Raw genomic sequence first — 24,369 nt, forward strand, 5'->3', positions numbered from 1 at the left:
TCTGTTTTTACTGCTTGTAGCACACCCATGATTGCAAAAGCTTGTATAAGGAATTCAGTGACCACTCAGATTGTCTCTTTTGTTTCTGGTATTGAAAAAGTAAATCACGAAAAGGTGTCTACTATAACATGGATAAAAGACAGACAACCAAAAGATTTATAATGGGTCACATCCATTTGCCAAATTTCATTGGTTCTCAAACCCCAGGGTTTTTCCTGGAGGGAGTGTAGGATCATGGAAAGGAAGGCAAACTGTACAGGCTTTTACTGTTCTCCTAGCTTTCTCTTTTGTTATCCCAAACTGCAGACATAAAGCTTGAGCAGCCTGATGATATTTAGAATGAGATTCTTGAGCTGCCTGAAATTTTTTCCCCTTCCATTTACATGTCAAGGCATAAATACTTCACTTATTTCTATTGACAATTAAACCAATAGAATAAAGCCCAAATGTTCAGTTTGCATCTTACTTTTTCATACATCTGGGTAATGTGTTAAGTATTAACTAAGTTATATCCAACAATGCAAACACAAAATTAATACCATTTTTTAAAATCTATGAATCTTTGTAAATATCTGTTTCCACTTATTATATTAGAAATTATGAACAAAACTGAACCTCCTTGGTAGAGAAGATATTTTTTAATTGAAAGAAAAGCAAGACAGCATATTAGCCACATATAAAAAATTACATGTTTTTGGATGACAAAAGTATAAAAAGCGAAGTTTATTTCATACTATTTTGATACTTGAAGCCCTGAACCCTGAATCTCTCGAAGTCATATAACACTAATTCTCTTGAATTTAGTTTTCTTCTATTTTTCACTTTACTTATTGCTACTGACTCTAGACTTTTTAGTTCCTTGTAATTTTAATGACCTTGACTTTTCTAAAAGATACCCGATGGAATGATGTTTTTCAAATCCAAGTTGTTTGCATGTTTGGTTATTTTTATTATGAGTACAGTATTAAGAATATATATTTGGTGTTTATAAAACATAATTCTATATTCATCACAGGGTTTGGACATAAAGTCTTTGATAAAATATTTTCACCCAGAATATTGGACCAGAAGGCATCACTTAGGACTGTAGCTGTTATAAAACAATAGGTTCCATGGGATCCTAACCTAACTGAATATCTCAATCTGGGGATACAGTGCAAAAGTAAAAAAAAAACCTAATTCTCAAAACAAATAAAATGTTCACTATGTTGAATGGCAATGAGTTAGGTATTCTTACTGTAATCTATAGGAGGTACCCAGGTTGCTCAGTAGATAAGAGAGCCAGAAATAGAGTAAAGAAGGTCTCAGTGCAAATGTAGCCTCAGACACTTACTAGCTCTGTGACACTGGGAAAATCACTTCATCTCTGTTTACATTAATTTACTGGAAAAGGAAAAGGCAAACCACTACAGTATACTTGCCAACAAAACCCAATGGACAAATTAGCCCACAAAGTAAAGATAATCTGACACAACTGAACTACTAAACAACCAATATGATTTAAATATTCTTAAAAGATAACAAACTTACTTAAGAAAGCAATTTAACTTTATTTGGATGATGCTGGGTTTTCTTACCCAAATTCATATTTTTTTTATTTACATTGCCTTATTTCATTGGCAATGAAATAATAAGCTATTTGAGAGTTAGTACTGGTTCATTTTTTTACATTTCTGTTTTCAGTGACTAGAACAATTCCTAAATCATTCCAAGAATTCACTAAACACAGTGGTGAATGGCATATGTAGCTTTTAAATTTAATTAAGTATCATATCCCTTTTAGTTTTATCATGATCAAATATTTTATAATAGTTATGGAACACAGATACTTTGTTGCCTTTTAATCCCAGACCTTAATTATTAGACTGACTTGATATAGATTTGGCCCACAATAGAAAGTTATGCCTTATTAGTGGTAAAAAAAGTTGAAAGCTAGGTGATAAGATTGATTCAAGTATAGCTGCAACTGTCTTTTCTGAGACATGAATATCAAATTGTCCCTTGTGTTTGGTGCTTAAATGAATCAGTAAGTAAGTCTAATGAAAATTTGACAACATTAAAACTCTAATCCTGTTCATTTGAATTTTTCCAAGACCATCTCTAGCAGGTTACTCTAAAGTTATCAGCTCTAACCAGATGCTGAAATTTTCTTACTCTCCTGCTATACAGAAAGAAGTGGAATATAATAGACTAAAAATCTTCTCAATTGAATGGAATGTTAATGAATGTTGAAAAATATATCTTTCATAAAGAGGAAAAAGGGAGAGCATGGCATGTGGTGGCAGTGACAAGGAAAAATCAAAGAGAGACCATGTGAGAGAGAATTTTGTTGTTATATTAATGAATTACACATGTGCATACATGTGCACGCACACACGCATACTCATGCACACACACTCATAAAGTTGTTGCTATTCTTTTACTATATAGAACTTGTGAAGTAGAATGCCCATTTATCACCTCAAATCTATGAGTCTGTAGGTCTCATATAGTCAGCTTTCCATAGAAAATAATGTAACTGATTGATTTACAGGTCCTGAGGTAACAAAAGTAGAAGTTAAGAATTATGAATCAGATATTCCTATATTTAATGAATTGACAGATGATAACAACTCATGTTACTAACACATACTTCAGTATCTTTGAAAAGTCAATAATAAATTGTTCTAGCAAAAAAGTATATTACAGATACTGAACAATGGCTTATAATATCCCAAACATAACATTCATCCATAAAAAAATAATAAAACCAACATTTTAAAGTGTCTCCATATAAAATGCTCATAATCTCCATCTGTATAGAATGGAAACACATTCAATATTTAGAGAACTTTCAGAAGAAACTCAAATCACATGAAATAGAAGGAGGTACATATCCTCTCAGTGGCCCTGTCTGCTTATAGAGTTATACAAAAGAAACTTCCAGTGAGTGTATGAAAGATGAGCACATACTTTAATAGTTTTATGCAAATAAAGACACAGATATTTGAATAATTGTGTGATAGCCAACAGGTTATAAAATATAAAAAAAGAACGTCAGAATAATGATTTTCTAATTCCTTTTTTCAAAAATAAAAGATGAAAATTGTTATCTGTGATGAAGATAATAATAGTTTTAATGTAATTAAAAAAAAAAACCTAAGGATCATGCACATCTATAAAATGAGCATAATTATTATCTACAATTTCCAATGGAGTCCCATCATAATTATGCAGGATAAAGTGTATAACTATTATTACATTCAATTCATTTATGAGGAAATCAAAAGTTAGAGAGTGTTAGCGGTTCACCCATTGCCACATAGCTAGTAAGCATTGAAAACAAATCTCTTCTTGTCAGGAGTGGTGTCTCCCTGCTTCTGAGCTGATTGCTCTCCCTTTTATTTTTTGTTGTTCAGCTATTATTAAGTGTAAGGACCTTGTAAGATTCATCTCTTCTTTAATTATAACTAACATTTATCTGGGTCATTAGAATTTACAAAATACTTTCATTACAATAACCCTTTGAGGTAGACAGTGTAAAAATTAACTAATTCATTTTACTTATGAGAAAACTCTGGCTCAGAGACATTAAATGAATTGCCCATGGATCCATGGCTTCAAAATGGAAAAAAAAAAAGTGGTTCACAAATTCAGTTTAGTTCATTGTAATTCCAAAACTCTTTCAATTACACAAGATTTCATCAACTTGTCACTATACATTCAAACTTAGTCCATACCCTGAAACATAAAATGATGGATCAATGTAGATATATGTATAGAAATAAGTATATGAGAATATTTTTATTTACAATATGTTTATATGTGTTTATGTGAGGGGAAGGGGCCATCCCTCCAATGAGTCAGATAATATATATATATTTGAGTTAAGTTCCTCAGACAACACACCATCTATTGCTGTTGAATGCTTCTACTCTGAAACATTGATGTTCTTTTGATAGATATCCAGAATTTTTTTAAAGCTCCTGTGCTTTTTAAAATTCATGCATCCTGAAAAAAAAAAAAAGTTGTTTTTCCACACTGGTGAAAAGCATTTTTGAAAGAAGTTGCACAAATATATAAGACCAAATCATCACATTCTAAAAGTTTCCAATTTAGTAAAAGAGATGACATGAAGTATTTTAACAAACTTTTAAATTTGATTCTTTACCTTATTAAAGGAGATTTCAACAACTTTGGCAAGTCTACATTTCCTCTTCAAAATTTTGTGGTCTGATCTAGACCAACTGTAGTATTTATTTTATTCCATTACATGACATAATTCCCCTATTTCTGAGCCTCAAATGGAAATGCCAACTTTCACCCTGTCATTTTTTTTCCAATGAAAATTTATTCATCCTTTAAGGCCCAGATTAAACCTACTATTCAATTTCTTGATCCCCCAATCATTCATCATTTAATCAACAAACTAATATTTACTAAGTAACCAGTATAAGCCAATCACTATAAAAAGTATTTATCATGCAAAAAACAAAACAAAAACAAAAAATCAAATATCCTTGATTTAACAAAACTTGCATTTTATGATGAGCAACAACATATGCATATTCATATTTAGAATAAATATTAAATAATTCCGAAATTATGAATGATCCCTTCCATGTCTGAAAAATAAATATAACTTTTTTTTAGTGCCTTGTCTCGAGTAGTACTTAATACTTTAAAATTTTAATTATTTTAAATATTTTTTCCAAGTTACATGGAAAAATCAAATCAAAAAAATTTTTCTCACTTGTTTTTAAAATTTAAGTTTCAAATTCTTTTTTTTTACTCCCTCCCCAGTAGAGGGGGGATTTAGAAGACAAACACTTCTATATAAATTATAAATGTATGGTCGTGCAAAATATTTCCAAAATAGTCATTTTTTTGAAATAACCTCCCCATCTAATCCCCCCCCAAAAAAAAAACACTTAAGAGAAGTATTTATTTTAAAGAAAACTTCTGTATTCAGAAACCATCAGTTGTTTTTTTCCCTCTAAGTATAAATAGCATTTCCCATCATAAGTCCTTTAGAGGTATCTTAAATCATTACATTGCTGAGAAAAGCTGAGGTATTCACAGCTGATCACCTTACAATATTGCTATTGCTTTGTAAACAGTATGTTTTACTTTGCATAATTTCATATAAGTCCAGGTCTTTCTGAGAGCATGTTGTTCATCATTTCTTTTACCACAGTAGTATTCCATCATAATCATACAGCACAATTTTTTCAGTCATTCCATAACTGATGGCATCTCCTCAATTTCCAATTATTTTTTCTCCATAATAAAAAATTGTAATAAAAATTTCTGTTCATATAAGTTCTTTTCCTTTTTGGTATTTTAAAAAAAATCTTTTGTAATATAGTCCTTTTAGATTTTATTTTTCTTGTGCAGCAAGATAATTGAATAAACATGTATGCATATATTGAACTTAACCTATGTTTTTACCATGTTTAGCATATATTGGATTATTTGCTGTCTAGGGGTTGTAGTAGGCACAAGGAGAAAATTGGAACACAGGGTTTTGTAAGGGTTAATGATGAGAAATCCTTCATGCATATCTTTGAAAATTTCAAAGCTTTTTAAAAAGATTTGTATAAAAAGTGGTGAAATGGATATTGATCATGATGATGATGATGATGGCAATGATGATAACTTCAAAAAAAAAAAAAGAAAGCATACTCACAGATAAATTTACAAACATGGAATCAAATTGCTGAACCATATATCTAAGGTTAAAAAATACATTACATGCATTAAGTTGTTGAATTTTGTCAATAAACTGATTAGATACATAGCTACAACATATATTATCATCCCAGTTTTACAGATGAAAATGTTCAAAGAGAATACATTAATTATCCAGGTTCACAAAGCTAATCGGCATCAAAGATATTTTCATATTGATACAGAGAAATTAAATTATTATAATAAAAAGGTGTACGGTAAAAGTGGAAAGGGTTGTGATAGAAATGTTTCCATCAGTGATAAAGATTTCCACAATATTTCCACTTAATCTAAAGGATTCAATTATGCTATGGTAATAAATATGGTATAACTCCTTCAAACCTTCTTTTCCCATTGAAATTCTCAGTCATAATTTCTAATGGTATAGTGGGTGACACTAATTGACATGTGCATATAAATTAACTGAGAATATATTTTGTAAAGAGTACTGATGACTACATAGCCCCAAACTTAACTAATTCAAATTCTCCAAGGTTCTTCATCTAAGCGACAAAACTTCCTCAGAAAGACAGGGACTTTAAGTGCATCCATAAAATCATTTAAGCATTAAATTGCTCTTTAACTACCATTGAAAACATTTTTTTTTTTTTGTTACCAGGTACATTGGTTCCCAGCTTTTTAAACTGTGAGTCACAATTCCATATAGGGTCTTGTTGCTGAATTTGTGGGGACATGAAATTATGATTTATTATCAGTGTTTGATATATATATATATATATATATATATATATATATATATATATATATATATATATATCATTATAAACTATATATAGTTTACAATGAGATCCAAATAACTTTGAATAAACAACTTATGGAGCACATAATTTTCTTATTGAATAGATGACAATGATATGTATTTCTAAGTTAAGTGATATTCTGACTTCTAGGCTTTTAACTTCTGTAATGCAAATATTTACATTTTTGAGACAACTGGAATTGTTTCAGGTAAATAGTGTAGTATAACTTGTATATGGTGAGTGACTATTCTCTTAGAACCTAAAGTTCTTTTAGCCATAATGAAAAAAAATTCAAATAAGTTAAATCATACATAGGAATTTATACTACTGTCATTGTTTAAACAATGCTTAAATGAAAAGCAACAAAAGTCATTTTAAAAGTATTTGTAAAGATTTAGTTATGCCAACAAAATCAGTGTTACTTGTTACTTATTTATTTCTTATACTTACCTAAAGTTACTAGATCTATTTTAAAAAAGTAGAAAATATATGTGTATATATATATGGATGTATATATATATATGTACATATATATATTTTTTTCCTGTTTCTTAGTTATGGCAAACCTCAGTAGGTTTGAAGTGAATGACATCATAATTCACAAGCAGTAAGTTTCCACGTGTGAATTTTCCATTTCCCTACATGATTGTTGGCATTCCTCTATATCGTCAATATCTCATGCCTATTTGAACAATAAAGTTAGTTAAACATTATAAATTCATCCACATGCACATCTTTTTATCTTCCCTACACTTGGATAAAACTGTGATTGGCGGTAAAATTATAGGGCGATCATAAGATGCAATCATTACTGCTACATTGGTAATATCTGTCTGGGAAGTAGGTGATATGTGTGGTTTACTGACATTTTATGTCACTATCACTAGAGGGTCAGAGAATTCTGAAGCATGAAATTAGTTTAAATTTATGACTCAGTAAATCTTGTTCCAGTGATCTAGTGTTATAACATTGCAACAATCTGTTTCCTAGATAGCTATGATAGGTTTATCCCTGAAGGGGATTTCTGAAGTCCTGACTGGCATTCATTTAAGCAAGTTGCATCTTTAAAATAAAATTTTCAAAAAGCCTGGCTGTTTAATTGATGATAAATGTTTCCCATTCATAAAAGACTCTATCTTGGCTCAAGGCAATGACAATATGCTTTTGCAGAAATGTTCAGAATTAACCTGGAATAAACCCTAGAGACTTGGGCGCAAATATAACTTGAAAATTTCAAAAAGAGAATGACATGTAGAACCATGAATATACAAAAAATGAACAAAGCTTTCAACTAGCACAGTAGTTGTGACATCCTCTTTATCTTGGGTGTCAAAGAATTCATATTTTACTTATTGTGATATGCCCTATAAACATCATTACAAGACATTATTTCTAAAAGTAAAAGTTACATAATCTACAAGCATATATACACAATTTTGTCACCATATTTCAAGTATTTCTAAGATATATTAATATGCTTTCTGTAATGCCCAGGAAAAAACTTAGCAACTCTTTAACTTTATGCGGTCTCAAGGACAATCAATGTTATAAGCAATGTGGGAGATCATCTGACTACTTCGTATGGTAAAAAATCTCAAAAAAGAGTGAACTACTTTTTAATTCCTCTGCTAATATCATGAATGAAGATTCTTCAGAATGCATTCTAGATGCATGTTTTAATGTTGGCAAAGACCTTTCAATCACTAGGAATATACAACTTCAAAAATGAGATAAGAATTTTCCTGACCCACCCCCTCTTTCGAAAAGCTATAGAAAGATATCATAGCCATAGCATCATCATCTTTGAGATAAGCTTTAAGAACAAGGAAATCAACAAAACTTAATTTTGTTTCTGGCAAGGCAAGTGTTCATTACAGTAAATTATTATATCTATTAAATTAATACAGCTTTCTAGTGGTCAGATGAAGGCTAAGCTATCTTTTTGTGTCCTAACAAGGTTTCTCTTAATCTTATTATGGTAGCCAATTAGGAACATAAGAATGCCATAGGCTATTATTTTAATTATTCTTGGAGGAATAAATGGAGCACATTAATTTTATTTTTTTGATAGTGTACATGGTGATTATTTTCTATATAACAACCCTTTAGATTTAGCCACTAAGAAGGATCAAATAAAAATCAAATGCTTCTAACTGCAAATATATATTTTTTCATAGGAATCACACTTTACTTAGTTTAATTATCTCAATCATCTACCAAATTCATTCAAAGTATATCACTGCCAAATATCCTCAAATATCCACAGTTCTCTCCTTTCTCAATAGAATAAATGAGATTTATGGTAATTAAGCCTTGCTTAAACTGCAGTTTCAAAGTTTACAATGGGACATTTAAATATGATGGCTGAGACTGAAGCATTTTCATATCATTATATCTAAATAGACTTTAAAAATGTTTATATGTTGGAAAAATTTTTTTTAGTATTTAATCTTTTTCAGTCTTGTCCAGCTGATTGTAACTCCATTTAAGGTTTTCTTAACAAAGATACTGGAGAGATTTGTCATTTCTTTTTCCAGATCAATTTAAAGATAAAGGAACTGAGGCCAATAGGGTTCAGTGTCTTACCCAAAGTCACAAGTTAGTAAATATATGAAGCCAGATTTGGATTCAAGAAGATGAGTTTCTCTGACTCCAAGTCAGGCCCTTTATCCACTGCACCACTTAGTTGCTTTGATAGGAAACTGTATTATTAAATTTAAAAGTTTTTCCTTAAACATTTATCAGACAAGTAAAATCTAAAAGCATTTATAACATGCTTACCATATAGCAAATAATGTAGAAAAGACCTTGAGTTATAAATTAATGAATAAAAAATGTCATTGTTCTCAAAGAATACACATTCTATTTCAGTAGGGAAAAGGGGGAAAATATAAAAATAAAGATCTGGGTACTATGCTATACCTGAGGCAGTGCCAGCTGTGAGATATCCCACTCAAGTGCAGAAGGCAAATTGTGAAACCTCAAATTATGAAACAAGAGATGAGACTAGGCCAGGCCAATCCAGCATAGTAGGAAAGTTTGCAGCACTTCTGGACCCAGCAGAGAAAGTCAGTGAGATGCCCTTGTCTCCCCACAAAAGAAGTTTGAACACTCTCCCCTATGCCAAGGAGTAGAACTTAACTTCTTAAACTGAGCAAAAAGGCAAGAAGAACATATAAATACCAGATGGATAGTATGTTCATCAATTGGGACATAGCTGAAGAAGGTATAGAATGTGAATATAATGGAATATTATTGCTCCATAATAAATGATGAATAAGTTTATTTCAAAAATTCCTACATAAACTGATACTGAGTGAAGTGAGTAGAACCAGAACATTGTGTACAGTAACAGTGATATCATGTGACAATCAACTATAATAGACTTAGGTCTTCTAAGCAATGTAGTAAGTCAGAACAACATCAATAGATATATGATGGATAATTGCTTTTGCATCCAGCATGATTGAAGTATACTATTTTAATCTTGTTTGTTTGTTTTCTCTTTTGTATGCATTTTTAACTTTTTGTTTTGATTTTTATTTCACAACATGATGAATATGAAATGTGTTTATAATGATTGTACGTGGATAACCTATATCAAAATGCTTACTATTTGGGGGAGAAGAGTTAAGGGAAGGAGGATGATAAAATTTGAAACTCAAAATCTGACAAAAATGAATGTTAAAAACTATCTTTACGTGTAATTGGAAAAATAAAATGCAGTCGAGGAAAAAAACATTTTTTAAAAGATATTGTCAAGAAAAACTTCTGATATTCTAGAAGCAGAAGATAAAATAAACTGAAAGAATATACCAATTACCTTCTGAAAGATGACAAAAGGAAAATTTCCAAAATTATTATAGCCAAATTCTAGATCTCCCAGGTCAAAAAGAAATAGTGCAAGCAGCCAAAAAGAAACAGTTCCACTCCAATGAAGTCACAGACTGGATAACACAAAATACTAAAGTATCAGAGGACTTGAAATGTGATATTGCAGAAAGCAAAGAAGCTAGGATTTCAACCCCAAATTGCCTGCCCTGCAAAATTGAGTATAATCCATCAGGGTTAAAAATGGATATTCACTGAAATTAAGGACTTTCAAATACTCTTGAAGAAAAGTTTAGAGCTGAAGTGAAAATTTGACTTTCAAATATAAGACTCAAGGGAAATGTAAAAATATAAATGGGAAACAAATCATAAAAGGACTTAATGAGGTTAAAATGTTTACATTCCTACAAGGGAAAATGATACTTGTTACTCATAAAAATTTTCTCATTATTAGAGCAGTTTAAAGGAGTGTATATGGACAGATGGCATAGATGTTAGTTGAATGTGAAGGGATGATATTTTTTTAATAATAAAATTAAAAAAGAGAGAGATGTACTGGGACAAATGGAAAAGGAGAGATAGAATGAGGTAAATTATCACACATAAAAGAGATAAGAAAAATATTTTACAATGAAGGGGAAGGGGGAGGTAAGGAGAAAAAGGAGGAGGTAAGGGGAAGTAAATGAACTTTACTCTCATCAGAAATGCCTCAAAAAGGAATAACATATACACTCAATTGGGTATAGAAATCTATTTTACCCTATAGCATAATAGTATGGGAAAGGAATAAGGAGAGGAGAAGGTGATAGAAGAGAGGAGAAAATAAGGAGGATACAGTGAGAAGCAAAATATTTTTTGGGGAGGGGCAGATGTAAAGGAGAGAGAGTAGAAAAAATATAGGGGAAACACATTAGCAAAAACAGTTGTGAAAAAAAATTGAAGCAAGTTTCTCTGATAAAGAGTTTATTTCTTCAATATATAGAGAACAGTAAATTTTGTAAAAATTAGAGCCACACTCCACTGATTAATGATTATAAATTAAGAACAGTTTCATATGAAGTAATCATAGTTATCAAAAGCTATATGAAAAAAATGTTCTTGGTATTAATTATGGAAATGGAAACTAAAATAATTATGAGGTTCAACCTCATACATATTAGATTTGCTAATAGGAGAGAAACAATAAATGACAAAAGAGAGAATGTGAGAAAATAAGCTATTATTGGTGCAGTTGTGAACTGATTTAATTATTCTATAGAAAATTTGGAATTGTTGTAATGGATTGTAAAGCCAGACCTATCCTTTGATTATGATCACTGTTCAAAAATATATATAGTAGCTCTTTTTGGGAACAAAGAATTGGATATTGAGGGGTTACCAAACAATTCTGGAATTACTAAATAAATTTTGTTATGTAATTATGGTGGAATATTACTATGCTATAAGAAATGATGAGCCAGATGCTCTCAGAAAAATCTGGAAAGACTTTGATAAGCTCATGCAAAGTAAAATGTACTGTGTACAAAGTAATAGAAATATTGTAAGATGATTAGCTGTGAATAACATAACTCTTCTCAGCAATGTGATGACCCAAGGCAATAGTGAATACTTATTATGAAAAAATACAATACATTCTTAAAGAAAAAACTGATGGTGTCTGAATACAGATTGAGGCATATTTTTTTTTAACTTTATTTTTCTTGAAGGATTTTTTTTTGTCTATGTTTTCTTTCACAACATGACTATTATGTAAATGTTTTTCATGACTATATGTTATAACATATATTTAATGTCTTACATTTTCATCAAGTGTAATATTCTTTAAAATTTAATGTTCTCTGGGAGTAGGTTTCTTGGGGGGCTTCTGGAGGCAGCTCTAGTTTCAGTTCAGTTTAATCACCCTGAATGCAGCCAGCAGTTAAAGTCCAAATCCTTTATTTTCTCTTTTAAAACCTTGTTTCTTTTCCTGGACCTGGATAGCTTTCTTAGAGACCTTTCTCCTTGGTTCTGAGAGCTCCTACCACTAGTCCTTTGCCTCTGCCAGTTTCTTCCTCTAGCTTTCTCTGAATCCAAAGGTTTGTGTTTCAGTCTCCAGCCAGCACAAAGGTGGAAGATGGAATGAATCTGTCTCCTCCTCTGAGAGTTTCTAGTGGGCTTCTGTGTCTGGCCTTGAGAGTTTCTTGCTTATATGCTGTATACTGAATATAAATCAATCATTATATTACTAGGAAACCATTATTTGTTGTAGGATTAAATCAATCCTAAACTAGATTTAATCACTGTCTCCTCAATTCCACTTAGTATCTTGTTTCAAATTCTAACCCATAACCCATAACCCATAGGATCAGATCAATCATACTGAACCATGCTAAATTAGATAATTATCGTCTCTATCAATTTCACTGTCTTAGCACCTTGTAAGAATCTTAACATCTCCCACTTTCTTTTGATTTAGGACATAGGTGGTCATAACCATCCTGACTTCTCAGGAAGGGAGATGAAGACACAAAAGGAAATGAGAAATCAAATCAGATTAGCAGGTTTCTGAAGGGGCTCACTTGAGCATATACATAAATACATCAATAGGGAAATATTACACATAATTACATAAATTACAAAAGCACATAGTAACACAGGCTAGTAGTGATGTAACTAATAACATGAATCAATATAAGGAATTATGCATGTCCATATGTCCTAGAAATAGTCCAAAAACCAATCTATTGTCCATTAGTTCATGTGCCAGAAATCCAATAATTCCTGCAAGTTTTGAAGTCCTGTAATAATCTCATCTTGTGTTAGGGAATGCAATGATTCCTGCTGGTTTTTAAGTCCTTTAATAGTCATAAGACTGTCATCAGCCATGCTCTTTCAGTGTCAGATGTTTTTTAGGTCTTCTCCTTTGTTTTGAGGTTTTTCTCTTTTTTTGTCTCTCTCCAGGTGCTCATTGGTACCCATCTGATTCCTTCTCCATCTGTAGAGTTAAAAACAAACTCTTTTTCCCAGGCAGTTAACCTATCTAGTCCCTTCTATTTGCCATTTTCTAAATCTCTCATCATCATCTGGCAATTACATTGGAACTATTTGCACTAGACACTGCCCTGTTGGTTTAAAAGCCTGTATTCTCCCCAGTTGTAATCCCTTTCTGCTATTTGATTGCTTTTCTGTTGATTGATCATGTAATCCTTTTCTGCCATCTGACTGCATTTTTGCTGATAAATCACATCAGAGACCTGAACTTCTCTGGGTGTGACCTTGGCTGCCATCATGTCCCACCTGTGTTTTGTATGATATTTTGGAACTGAGCCCTGCCTCTCATTTCCCTGGGTCAGTCTACATTCTGAGGCCCAGTGGAAGACTCAGTTGCATTTTGGACATGGGGTTCTGGGTTTTATTCTCTCACCCTATCCTCTCACTCTATCTTTATACCTACACTGAGCTCTCAGATGTCCTATTTTTTCACACTGAAAACATTGATGATTTTCTCTAGAAGTCCGGTAAGAGGGACTAAGAGGGACCCTGTCTTCCCATGTTCACCATAGTCTGGGTATAAAAAGCATTTGTACCCACTGTGGCACAGCATTTTATGATCTCCTCTAAAGGAGCATCTTTGTGTAGTCACCATATAATTCTTCTGCAAACATCATTAGCATTTTCCTTAGCCAGTTGTTTTATCATTATTTCTGTAGCTGCATTTTATCCAATGGTTCTTGTGACAGTTGTTTGCAAATGTCCCACAAAATCTGCAAAAGTTTCATTGGGACCTTGCTCTATTTTTGTGAAGGCTTCCACTCGATCTTTCCCTGGAAGGGTATCCCAAGCTTTTATAGCAGCAGTAGCTATTTTTTAATAATCTGTTATGGGGTAATTAATCTTTTTTTTTTGACTTCTCTGCATAATGACCTTCACCTGATAATTGGTCACAGATGATTTGTATGTTAACTCCAATTTGTGTATTGCATTGGGCTTGAATCCTACATAATTCATGATATTCTGAAAGTCACAACAAGTTTTGTCCAGATTCTAAACATGTCCTTGTTATGGATTTTCAATCCCTTAGGGTTAAGATTTCATAAGCCAAATTATCTAATAACATCTTAACATAAGACAATGTGGCCCCATAAAGAGTGCAAACCTTTTTCAAATCCTTATTTTTTTCCAAATCACAAGGCATGTATCTTCTCCTTTTTTGATCTGAAGAGTCAAGCTCTTCAATCACAGGGAATGAATTTATTTTTAAATCAGATACATCCTGTTCTCCATTTTTTTTTTTTTGCTTTAAACAGTACCTTTTGTAATTTTTTCATAGGCTGCTTCATAGGTGGTGCTGAATGTATTACTGCCTCTCCCCTCCTCCTTCTCCCTCCACCCATGAAGGGTTAATTGAGGGAAGTAGGTCAGGGGATGGGGAATGACATAATTTCTCCTGCTGTGAAGCACTGCACTAAAACTTGTACTTAACTCCATTCTTATCTGATTCTTCATCCTTTTCACCTAGTTTATTTGCCTTCTCCCCTTCCTCCTCTTTTTTTGTTCTCCTTATTCTAGTAGTTATATAATTTCTTAAAATTAGTTGTATTAAATTGTATGTATAAAGTGTATTGTTTGAAAATTGAGTTTGGATTGGAATTGTAGTACTCACCTAGTTGCTCTCTTACTAATTTCCACTTGTCTGGATTCAATTCTTTTTCACTTAGAGAACCAAGGGTATGTGTACTGTACAGTTTCTGAAAATTCAGTGATCTGCTCCCAGGTTACAATTAAACCTTGATTTTTTATCAGTCTGACCAAGTTTTTGACACATTTTCCTTGAAGAGGAAAAGAAGGCTGTTTTCTAAAGATTTGTTCTATTTCAGCTAAAATTTTAGCTGAAATACTATTTTAGTCCTTTAACAAAGTTTCCTTGTTGTACCCCACCCTAATTTCTGGGTCACAGATGAAAGTTCTTGGTCCCACGTTCAGCACCAAAATGTAATGTTCTTCTCTAAAATTTAATGTTTTCTGGGAGCAGGTTTCTTGGGGGGCTTCTGGAGGCAGCCCTAGTTTCAGTTCAGTTTAATCACCCCGAATGCAGCCAGGAGTTAAAGTCCAAATCCTTTATTTTCTCCTTTAAAACCTTGTCTCTTTTCCTGGGCCTGGTTAGTTTTCTTTGAGGCCTATCTCTCAACTTGGTTCTGAGAGCTCCTGCTGCTAGTCCCTTTGCCTCTGCCAGCTTCTGCCTCTAACTCCCTCCAAATCCAAAGGTTTGTGCTTCAGTCTCTAGCCAGCACAAAGGTGGAAGGTGGAATGAATCTGTCTCCTCCTCTGAGAGCTTCTAGTGGGCTTCTGTGTCTGGCCTTGAGAGCTTCTTGATTATATGCTGTACACTGAGTATACATCAATCATTATATCACTGGGAAACCATTATTTGTTGTAGGATTAAATCAATCCTAAACTAGATTTAATCACTGTCTCCTCAATTCCACTTAGTATCTTGTTTCAAATTCTAATCTGTTGGAATCTTTACAAACTGCTAACTCATTAGAGTTGATGTTTTGGGCCAGAACCTGAAACAAGGTACTAAGTAGAACTAATTGATACAATGCTTGTGTTTACACCTTTACTCATTGGAATTCACAAGTATGGGAGATTCACAAAGTAAGCTTTGTAACTTTGTGAATTCACACCTCCCTTGAAGCTCTTAGGGCCAGAGAGCACTCTGGGAAGAAACCCATAATCCCTCTCTCTCGTATCCCACAATTCCTGTCTCTCGTATATAAGAAACAGACAGAAGCTCTTGGACAGAATTCAGCTGAATTACACAGGGAGTGGAGCTGAATTTAGATTGAGAGGGGAGCATCAAGTGAATTCAACCAGAAGCCCTCTCTAAGTAAATAGTTTTACTTTGGAACATTGACTGGGGGTTTGAGAGGAGCACTCCGGGAGATTGAGAGCCAGAAGCCCTCTCTCAGAGGCAAGACAGATTCAACTTGGTGCTGGCTCTGGAGGCTGAAGAAAGCAGAGGTAGAAGCAAAATACAAAGCTGCAAGACTCTTAGAACCCAGGAGAGAGAGAGGCCTCTAAGAAAAGCTAACCAGGCTATATTCAAGATTGAGAGCCAGAAGTCCTCTCTCTGAGGCAAGAGAGATCCATTCCATTTTCCACTTGGCTGGCTGGAGGACTGAAGGACAAACTTTTGTATTTGGAGACATTCAGAGGGAGCTCTTGGAACCAAACAGAAAGATAGGCCTCTAAGCTAACTGGGCTATATTGGAGGCAATAAATGATCTGAACTTTTATCACCTGACAGCATTTTGAGGTGATTATAACTTTCAACTGCAACTAAGGCTTCCGCCAGAAAACCTCCCCAAGAAACCTGCTCTCTCCCAAAAAGAATCATCATATTATATATTTTAAAGAAGAAAAAGAACACCACACTAATCTGTTGGAATCCTTACAAAGTGTTAAGTCATTAAAATTGATAGCGAAAATAATTATCTAATTTAGCATGGTTCAGTATGATTGATCTGATCCTACAAGGAAATGTTATGGGCCAGAACTTGAAACAAGGTGGAATTGAGTGGACATTATGGAATTGAGGAGACAATGTTTAAATCTAGTTTAGGATTGATTTAATTCTACAACAAATAATGGTTTCCCAGTGATATAATGATTGGTATATGATATGGTATCTCAGTGTACAGCATATAATCAAGAAGCTCTCAGAGTCAGACACAGAAATACAGAAGCACAGAAAGCCCTCTCTTGGAGGTGGAGACAGATTCATTCCATATTCCACTGGAGACATTCAGAGGGAGGTAGGGGCTGAAGCTCAAGACTTTGAAGGACACAATAAAATACTGGATTTAACTTCTGACTGTGTTTGAAGTGATTATTATTTGGAACTGAAACTAAGACTGCCTCCAGAAAACCTCCCCAAGAAATCTGCTCCCAGAGAACGATCTTATATTATACAAAAGAAGAAGAAAACCACACTAACCCATAACTTCTCCTTCTAGGATCAGATCAATCATACTGAACTATGCCAAATTAGATAATTATTGTCTCTATCAATTCCACTGTCTTAGCACCTTGTAAAAATCCTAACAATCAAGGGAAGGGAAATTAAGGAAAGGAAAGAATCTGGAACTCCAAGTTTTAAAAATGAATGTCAAAAATTATTTTCTTGTGAAATAGAGAAAAATAAAATACTAAATAAAGAAAACAGGAAAAAAAAAAACAAATTTGATTGGAAATGCTATCAGCAATCTCTGCCTTCAATTCTTTTATTCTTATCACACTTGTATTTATTTATTTATTTTGCTTTCTGTCTTCTGATCTCATTATTCATTTTTAACTGCTCTATCCAAAGTTACTAATGATCTCTAAATCATCAAATGGCCTTACTTGAATCCTTATTTTCCTTGACCTCTTTGCAGACTCTGCACCTATTATGTTCTAAATTTTTTCCTAAATTTTCATAATACAATAGTAGCTATTGATATTTCTCACAGTTGACCATTTCTTCTCCATCTCTATTGTTCAAACTTCATCTGAATTGTCTGACCTTGGCCTTCTCTCTCTCTTTTTTTTAATATTATTTAACTTGGGAACCTTATCCATTCTTATTATTTCAACTATCATCTCTATGTAGATAATTCTCAGATTTATTTGATCAATCATAATATTCAATCTTGACTTCTGGTCACTTAGACTTACTTCTTCAACTGTCTTTTGGAATCTCGAATTGATTATACCAAACATATTAAATTTGGCATATCTAAAATTGGACTAATTCACTTCTCCAAAAACTCACCTGTTAAGGCAGAACTATACATAGTTCCTGTATGAAGAATGGGTCTTGGTTTCAGTGGGGGAAATACAAGAGGCAGGAGAGCCACCAGAGGCTGGTCCAAGATAGAATGCCTATGGTTGACTTTATCCTCAGTTTATATAATTGATTACAATCACATCATTACACTATACTGAGTATAAACCAATCATTATAACACTAGAGAACATTATTTGTTGTATGATTAAATCAATCATACTGAACTAGAGAACTCACATGCTAAACTATATGACCATTGTTTTAACAATTCCACTGAGTTAACACCTTGTTGTAAGAATCCTTATTTCAAGTACATTTCTCCAGAATTCTGACCTATTACAATTACCTTCTTTCACATATTCTATATCAGTGTGAATATTGACAACAATCAAAGTATTTAAGCAACCAATCTTATTGTCATACTTAATTACTTAATCTTTGCCTTACTCCTGCCACCAATTCAATGGAATACTATTGATTCTGCTTATATAACCTCTTTTAAATATTTTCCTTTAACTTGTTTAATGCCACCTCCACCTTGGACCAGGTCCTTATCATCTCATGTCTAGACTATTTCCATAGCCTACTATCTGTTCTCTTAGCTTTAAAATTAATTCTCCCCACTTCAGTATACCATCTGTTAAACTGTCAAACTGATATTCCCAAAGTATAAGACTGCCTTGTCCTATTCTTTACAAAATAATTCAGGACTACTTTATTGTTTCCAGGATCACATTAAAAAAAATTCTGACTATTAAAATATTTGTAACTTGTCCCCTTCTATATTTCCCTTACTCTTCACACTGGATCCCTAACAAAATTTACTAGTTAATTATGAGGCTTACTTATTTTTGTTTATACAGCTTCTAAGTGTCTTCCTTACTCATCCCCTCAAATTCACCCCAACCCCCTAAAACCAGCATCCTTCTCATCTTACATCATAGTTTCCACTCAAGTTTCAGCTAAAATCTCAATTTCTGAAAAGATCATTTTATCCTTCATTCTAGTGTCTTTCTTCCAATTTTCTTATTTATATGTAATTATTTTGTATTTGTATAACTAGTTGTTATTTGTATTTCAACTTATTTGTGTATAAATGTTTGCATTTAAACTGTGAAGTCCTTAAGAGCAGGATGTGTCTTTTTTCCTTATTTTTTATACCCGGTACTTTCTGTGTAAGTGTCCACATGGTACATACTTAGTAAATGTTGGTTGACTGACTGGCTACTAAGGACCTTTTTTCTAAATTCATACTATTTGTCATATTTGAAGCATACCTGAAAAGGTATACTTGAATCAAGGACAGCAGGGTACTTATAGTTAAGCACCTACTCAATGTGAAATAATGGTTCTATAAACATATACTTAATGTGATGGTGAAGTAATGGGCAATTGGCACTTACTCAGTTGTTATAGTGATAAAATCATACTGAGGTATTTAAGGGCTGAGAGGACTGGGAACTGAGAGTATCTTAGCCACAGATGACTCTCCTGCCCTCATCACTTTTCTACTTAAAAATCAAGGCCCATCCTGAGATCCTCCAGAAAACTAGCCTGGGACATTACATTTTGGCACCCTAAATGTGGGGTCCTAGATGTGAGGCCCTATACTCAGCAGTTTCATTGATGAGATTATAAGCTCAGTGGAACAATCTCTATGGCCTGGAAATAGGGTGAATATAAAAATAGACAAGCAGAAAAGTTTGGTAAGGGCTAAACTAGTCACTTTCATTTTTCAGCTGAAATGTGGCAAATAGTAAGAAAGAAGTCTTCCTCACCCCAGGGGGAGTGTGTAGAGTGCATAGTTAGGCTAATAAAGAAGCAATGTTTAGTGGTAACTTGGAAGCAGATCATTGAACTCTTAAATATATTAGAGTACACATCTCCTTGAATCTCTAAGGAAGAAAACTTAGAGGCAGATATGTGGGAAATAGTGGGAGAACAACTAATTGAACATTACAAATTCAATTTCTGAGGAAACATTCCTTATGTAAAATATAATACCAATGATTTTAAAGAATCTGACAAGTTCCAAAAAAGGAAAAATTTTAAGGTGGATGGCCAGACAAGGAAGTGTGAGGAGAAAGAGCAGGAAAGGGGATGGTACTGATAAAGCAGCTGAAAAGCATAAAGAATTGACTAGAAAAGAGTTAATTAAGTACCTTAAGTAGGGTGCTGATGAACTCAAGAGGTATGGTACTTCTCACTTTCACAATTCAGTTACATCCCCAGCAGGCACCTTTAGGGCAATCCCCATCTCCTGACATTCCTCCCTCAATTTTCCCCTTCATGGCAGGGGTGGGGGAGGGAGGAGGAGAAGTGGGAAGGGCAGTGACATCATCAGCACTACTCATACAGCAACTTTGTCCATCCCCTATGACACAATTACAAAAAAACACTAATTAAAGCTAAAAAGAAAGAACAGGTTACATCTGATTTGAGAATAGAAGTATACCAAGTGATTGAAGAGTTTGACTCTTTAGATCAAGAAAAAAGAAGATACATTCCTTTTTAATCTGGCAATTATCAAAGATATGAAAAATGCACTCTATATGGGTCTGCATCATCATATGTTAAGATGTTATTAGAGCATTTGGCTTTTGAAGTTTTAATCCCTAATGCTTGGAAATCTATAGCAAGGATCTGTTTAGAACCTCCACAAAACTTGTTGTGCCTTTTTTGAGTATAGTGAACTCTGTAGACTACAAGCCTAATGAAATAGGTAGCATGGAGTTAATATACCAGTCACCTTTGACCAACTAATAGGTGTAGGTCCTTATGCAGACACTTTAGCACAGATTAATTACCCTTTCACAGCATATCAACAAATTGCTTCTGCTGCTATCAAAGCATGGGGCATCCTCCCAGGAAGACAAGATAGAGGAGAAGCCTTCACAAAACTAGCATGACATCCAAATGAACCCTTTACTGATCTTGGGTCATCTGTAGACAGCTGTCATGTGAACTATTGGTGAAAATGTAGCAACATAAATTATGATAAATCAACTTGCTAAGGAAAATGCTAATGAGGTTTGTAGAAGAATTATACTAGGACTATCCAAGAATGCTTCTTTACAGGAGATCATAAGATGCTGTGCCACAGCAAGCACAAATACCTTATATACTCAGGCTATGATGCAGAGTTTTCAAGATCTGAACATGGGAAGACAGAGTCTCTTTTGACAAGGTCTTCCAGAGACTCCTCCATGCTTTCAATGTGGTAAAGTAGGGCATCTGAAAGCTCATTGTTGGCATAAAGATAAAGTGAAAAAAAAAAAAAAAGTACAGAAGAACAAGACCCAAAACCCCATATGCAAAAAGGCAACATAGGTTTCCATTGGGCATCAGAATGTAGATTAAATCAGGAAAACAGGAAGCAAGGTTTGAGTCCAGGGCTTCAGGCCAAAAAACACTTGGGGCATAATGGCAGCCTATGTTACACCCAGAGAGTCATTAGAAGGTCAGTACTTCAACATGATTAATCAGCAGAGAAGCAACCTGATGGGAGAAATGGATTACAATTGGGAAGATTAGAGTTGTATGCAGCTGGGACTATTGAGATATCCTCTGGAGAGGTAAAATCTTTTCCTGTCAGGCTTATATATAGTTTGCCTCCAGGCACAGTAGGCTTGACCATTTTACCTCCTAAGAGTGCTTACAAAACAGTGGCTATCCCTACACTGATTTGGGAAACTGGGGAATGTGTAGCTAATATCCCAGTCAAAATACATATAAATAACTTGTGATCTCTCTCACACAGGAGGAGAAGTAGCATCAGGGTTATTGATAGACACTCCTAATAGGTAATTTGGTGATATTTATCCAGATTTTGACTCCCAGCAACAGAGTCTAGGAATATTCTGGATTGCAGTCATTACAGCTGACCATCCTATGCTCACTATCTATGTAAATAGCAAACCATTGAAAGGATTGATAGACACAGGTGAAGATTGTACAGTAATAAGTGGTACTAATTGGCCCAGTCATTGGCCAAAGATTAAGGAAATATGCCTATTTGTCTGGCATAGGAGAATCAATAGCAGCTGGAATTAGTGCTACCTCCTTGAAATGGATATTTGAAGGTAAAGCCGGAGTTTTTTACTCCTTTTGTAGTTGAAAAAATCTCCATCAATCTTTGTGAAAGAGACATCTTACAACAGTTAGGATTGCAAGTGAATAGTTCAGATTTTTAGGCAGGGCTGCTGTTGAAGGCCTGCCAACACTCTTACCTGTTCCCATTCAATGGAAAACTGATATACAGGTATGTGTAGAATTGTGGCCTTTACAAAGTGAAAGGATTTAGGTCTCATTAGATATAGTACAGGAACAACTTGACCAAGGACACTCACAACCTTCTCTAAGTCCCTGGAATTCCCCTGTATTTGTTGTAAAAAAGAAATGTGGAAAATGGAGGATGTCTACTGATTTAAGAAAAGTAAATGAAAATATGGAAACTATGGGAGCTCTTCAGCTTGGACTTCCTACTCAGTTGCCTAGAGAATGGCTTCTTGGTTATAGAGATTAACGATTGTTTCTGTTCTATCCATTTAAATAAGGAAGATATGAAAAGATTTGCTTTTTCAGTGCCCAGCATTAATTTAGTGGAGCATTATAAAAATATGAATGGATAGTTTTGCCATAAGGGATGAAAAATAGCACTACTTTGTGTCAAATATAAATCACTGCTGCTCTTACTTCAGTAAGAAAATAATTTCCAAAAAGTATGTTGTTACATTACATGGATGATATCTTGAGGTGTGCACCTGAGGAGCAAATGTTAGAAGTATGTCTACAAAAGACCACACAAACACTGAGGAACTACAAATTGCATATAACTCCAGAAAAAAAAATCAAAGACATGCTTCTTTTCAATATTTAGGATATGAAGTATATACTAAGATGCTTATAGTACAAAAACTTTCTTTAAGGACAGAGAAGTTGAATAGCTTAAATAACTTTCAGAAACTGATAGGAGATAGCCAATGGATTGTGTCCAGTGTTACACTTAATTACCTATCAATTACATCCATTATATGACATTTTAAGGGGAGACACTGCTTTAAAATCATCATGCCAGCTTACAAAAGAAGCTCAAGGGGCTTTGAGAGAGGTTGAACTGGCTTTATCCAATGTGGTTTTGCAATTATGTATGTACCACAAGCAACAAGATACATCATGTACTTGCATATATTTCTAAACATTTTGTACATCCCAGGATGGCATAATTTATTGGCCACTTCTACAAATTTTACACATGGGTATCCATTAAAGATGTTCCAGCTATTATGTAATTGTCAATGGATTTTTGAAGACAAACTTTCTAACGTTCCTCTTAAAGGACCAACTATCTTTACAGATGCATTTACACATAACATCTGTGTTGCATACTCTAATAACTTAAATATAAAGAGAGTAGTCAGAACTCCTTTTCAGACCACTCAGCAGAATGAATTGTATGCCATCATGTTAGCTCTTATTATCCAGGAGATGTAAATACAATATGATTCAGCCTATTCAATGTGTGTGGTTAAAAAAAAAAGAATTGCCACAGCCCAAATAACATTTTGTACAGCTTTGTGCACAGTATCAGATTTTAAATACCACTGACATACCTTTTAATCCTCAAGGACAGGCAATAGTATAGAGAAGAAACAGAGATATCAAGACTGTCATCCAAAAACAAAAGAGAGGGGGAGCCACAGGCAATCCTAGTTAATTTTTAAATTTAGCTCTTTATATTATTATTATTTTTTTTATTTCTGATAAAGATGCACTTGCTCCAGCAAACAGGTTTTATAATCCTACTCTGTATGAGATAATGGTTCTCTAAACATATACTTAAATGTGTCAGTGATATAATGGGCAGTTGGCATATGCTCAGTTGTTGTAGTGATATAATTATACTGAGATATTTAAGAGCTTCGAGGTTTGGGAACTGAGAGTATCTCAGCCACAGACACAGAGAAGATTTCAGCTTTGTAGTGGCTCTCCTGCCTTCATCACTTCTCCATGTAAAGACCAAGGCCCATTCTGAGATCCTTCAGAAAACTAGCATGGACATTATAGGTCAGTGTTTCCCAGATAGTGTCCTAGGCAAACAGCTCCACTATCTTTAGATAATCATCAAGTGATGTGGAGAGATCCAGAAAGTGGTGAAGGGAAGGGAACAAGTAGGTTAATTGCTTGCGGGAAAGGGTTTGCTTGTATCTCTACAGATGGAGAATGAATCAGATGGGTGCCAATGACCTGTATTTGCTT

The sequence above is a fragment of the Antechinus flavipes genome, chromosome 1 (assembly GCF_016432865.1).
Source record: "Antechinus flavipes isolate AdamAnt ecotype Samford, QLD, Australia chromosome 1, AdamAnt_v2, whole genome shotgun sequence".
Lineage (NCBI taxonomy): Eukaryota > Metazoa > Chordata > Mammalia > Dasyuromorphia > Dasyuridae > Antechinus > Antechinus flavipes.